The sequence below is a fragment of the Silene latifolia genome, chromosome 9 (genome assembly GCF_048544455.1).
Source record: "Silene latifolia isolate original U9 population chromosome 9, ASM4854445v1, whole genome shotgun sequence".
Lineage (NCBI taxonomy): Eukaryota > Viridiplantae > Streptophyta > Magnoliopsida > Caryophyllales > Caryophyllaceae > Silene > Silene latifolia.
The window spans coordinates 185,950,161-185,954,133 of record NC_133534.1 but is presented as its reverse complement, the minus strand read 5'-3'; the positions used below and the strand labels follow the sequence as shown (position 1 = coordinate 185,954,133).

Here is a 3,973-nt window from a genome sequence, read left to right as displayed (position 1 = left end):
TAGAACTTTTTGCCTCTTGGATAAAGTTGGGGCTTTGGGTGCTTTGGTATTGTCCTTTGTCCTTGCCATTGTTGATGTCTCCTTCAAGTTAGTGTCAACAAACCTTGAGTATGCTTGAATGCTCCCTTAGTCTTCCAATTTCAATCAAATTTCCAGTCAATTTGGGGGTTTTCGGATTTCACCCTAACCCTAGAAATTTTGATTGATTTTGTGGAGATTTTGATGTTTTAAAGTCTTGTTGTTAACAAAGGAGTGATTTGTTTTGATTATTAGCAAGTTTGCAATTGATTTGGATGAATTTGGTTTAGAAATTAGTGTTTTTGGATGATGGGGTTGATGTTTGTAGTGAGGGAATTTCTTGTGTTTGTGGTTAAAGAGGAATAGAAATGAAGAATGAAGAATAGAAGTCCCGTGTTTTTGGTCTAATAGCAGGTTGGGACGGGCAGATTCTTAGGTAGTGAAAAATCTTGCACTCTGGGGACGGGCGTCCTGGGCTCAAGTCGAGCGGGTTGGCGCTTGGGACGCTCGTCTCATAGACGACTCTGGCGGATTTCTTCACAGCACTTAATTTCAATTCTTGCCTTGCTCCAACCTCCACGAGCTCAGGTCTGCCCGTGGGGTTCCCTTTCCCGCAATCTTTGCTTCTTCATTTTGTTGTTCCTTCGTCATGAGGTTGCACTACAAAGGCTTGGCTAGCCTAGGCAATTGCTTCCCCACACTTGATCATCAAACACTACACATTCAAAACATATTAAAATCCCTCCCTCACTTGCTCTCTTGTTACAAAAATTAAATAAAAAGGCATATAAAATGCATTGCAAAAATTAAATAATGTACAAGTTAAATGAAATGCAAGTTAAGAGGTTAGAATATTTATAAATGGTGGTTTAGGTAGGACTCCACCAATCTCTCCTTTTCTTGAGAGGTGTCAAGGGGGTAAAGCAAGGGCGTTATTGATGTTTCTCAATGCCTTGAAGAAGTAGTCAAATGCTTGTTCATTGTCATGATAGAGGTATTGCATAGACCTTGGCACATTGTTGTCTTTATTCATGTCGTAGACCGAGTTAAAGAGGTGACAAGGATCTACATAGCCTTGGTCTAGAGTCCTAACATTTCCAATATAAGGGTTAACAAGTCTTTCAAACTCGTCATCCCATAGACCACATACTTCTTTTGCTTCTTTCCCTATATTGGGAGGATCATGAGTTGGCAAAAGCAACTCTTCTTCCTTGTTGTCATGGCCAAAGGGGCATCCATTGATACTTGTCATGGGTGAGCTTTGCAAGCTCTCATTTTTGTTGTGGAAAATTTCATGCTCTCCTAATAGAACCACTTCAACATAATTAATATCTTTCTTCTAATTGGACGGTGTGTCTTTGCCCTTCTCTTTGAGATTTCCATCTTTCGCTTTTCCTTTGAATGGAGATTTCACCTTCTTCTTGTCACCTTCCCGTCTATAGTGATGAACCATAAAGCATGGCTCAAGCAAGTTGGGAACTCTCATAGTCTTATCAAGATTAAAGGTGATTGTTTCATCACCAACTTCAAGTGTGAGCATCTCATGCTTTACATCAATCACTGCTCCGGCGGTGTGCAGGAATGGTCTTCCTAGAATGATTGAAATGTTGAAATCTTCCTCCATGTCAACAATAACAAAGTCCACCGGTATGAAAAACTTTCCAACTCTCACGGGTACATCTTCCTATACCCCTAGTGTTTTCTTTGTTGTTCGGTCCGCCATTTGTAAGGTCATATTAATGCACATGAGCTCTCCCACTCCTAGTCTTTCACATACCGAATATGGCATGATACTCACACTTGTACCTAGATCACATAGTGCCTTGTTGATTGTGGTGTCACCAATGGTACATGGAATGGAGAAGCTTCCCGGATCCTTGAGCTTAGGTGGGGAATTCCCTTGAAGAATTGCACTACTTATCTTTGTGAAGGCAATGGTTTCCAACTTCCTTATGGACTTCTTCTTAGTAAGGATATCTTTCTTGTATTTTGCATAGGCCGGAACATGGTTGATCAACTCCGTGAATGGTATAGAGACCTCTAGGTTCTTCACAATCTCCATGAACTTTCCAAGTTGCTCATCAAGCTTGGGCTTGGCTTGGTGACTTGGAAATGGAAGTCTAATCACAATAGGCTCTTTCTCAACTTCTTTGTCCTTCTCCTCATTTATCTTCTTCAATGAGTCATTGGTAGTCGGTTCCACCACCTTAGGATTTCTCGTCAATGGTTCCATCACATCACTTGTCTTGATACTTTCCTCAATAACATCCTCTTCAATTGGCATCTTAGGTCCCTCATATCTTGTAATATTCCTCAAGTGAATGGCATTGGTGGTTTCATGTCTTGTAGGAGGATTACCTTGAAGAGGTAATTATCCTTTTTGACTTTGGGAACTTGAAGAGGCCAATTGGGACAATTGTGTTTCCAACATCTTGGTATGAGCAAGGATATTGTTGATGGTAGTGTCTTTGGCTTGGCTATCTCTTTGCATTTGAGCAAAGAAATATTTTTGGCTATTTTGCATTTGGAGGACCGCTTTCTGAACATCAAAAGCTTGGTCATTGTATTGATTGTAAGAGGGTTGGTTTTGGTTGAAGTATGGTCTTTGAGTAGGATTTCTCATTGGAGGCAGGGTGTATGTTGGTTGAGGGTTTTGAACATTTTGGCTTTTGTATGAGAAGTTCGGGTGAAATTTGGTGTTTTCATTATAATAGTTGGAATAAGGGGTGCCATGCTTGTATGCTTGAAAAGCATTCATTTGCTCACTTGTGCCCCTACACTCTTGTTGATCATGTCCCAAAGTTCCACAATTCTCCCACACTCCATTTGGAATAGAATATGTTGCCACCGTGGCATTGACATGTTGCTTGGATGATTGAGAAGCTTCATTCATCTTGGCTGAGGCTTTCTCAAATTTCAAGTTCATTGTGTCAATATGGGAGCTTAGTTGGGCGCCCAAATCGGCACTCAATTGTGTGACGGAGTCAACTTCATGTCTCCCTCCTCTAGTAGCTTTTCTTGGCCTACTATATTGAGAGTTGTGAACCGCCATCTCCTCTATCTTTGCCCAAGTTTGGTTGTCATCAACCTTGGTGAATCTTCCATTAGAACCCGTGTTGAGCACATTCCATGAATCTTCATACAACCCATTCCAAAATTGTTGAACAAGAAACCATTCGCTTAGTCCATGATGAGGACAAGAGCGACATGTATCTTTGAATCTCTCCCAAGCCTCATATAGAGAGTCTTCATCTCTTTGCTTGAACTCGGTGATTTGGGCTCTTAACATGTTGGTCTTCTCAGGAGGATAGAACTTCTTAAAAAGGCAAGTGCTAACTTCTTCCATGAATCAATTCCAAAAGTGGCCTTGTCTAGGCTCTTTAACCATTACTTTGCGGCTCCGATCAAGGAAAAAAGAAACAATACCCATCGAATTTGGTCTTGAGTTACCCCCGTTTGGGAAATTTCATCACAATAGTCACAGAAAGTCTCCATGTGTAGATGAGGATCTTCACTAGGCATCCCTCCAAATTGACTTCTCTCAACTAATTGTATGAATGCGGATTTGGTAATGAAATTACCGGTCAAGTGGGGTGGTGTTGGAGTACCATTTGGTAGGTTCTCTTCGGTTGGTATGAAATGAGATGAAAATTTAGGCATTATAGGTTGATTTTGTGGTTGGTTTTGAATTGGATTCTCCTCTCCTTGTCTTGCAAAAGGGTTGGTAAACTCAACACTATCCGAATAGATGATACCAATGTCCACAAGTTCTCCAATACCCAAATTTATCGAAGTCCCTCTAACGGTTCTTCTAATGTTGGTCAAGGTTCTTTCAATCTCGGGATCAATAGGCAAAAGATCGCCTTGTGATCTTCTAGACATGCAAAAATCAAACAACTAGAAAACAATTAAAACTACCTTGAGGAGTTTTACTTCCTAAGGTTAAGAAAGACAC

General features: G+C 40.7%; 1 non-coding gene across 1 annotated transcript; it reads left to right on the top strand.

Moving 5' to 3' along the window:
* Positions 1–3,200: 3,200 nt before the first annotated feature.
* Positions 3,201–3,307, top strand: LOC141603783 (small nucleolar RNA R71). Its single transcript, XR_012525634.1, has one exon. It is a non-coding gene; the product is annotated as a small nucleolar RNA R71 (small nucleolar RNA).
* Positions 3,308–3,973: the final 666 nt, after the last annotated feature.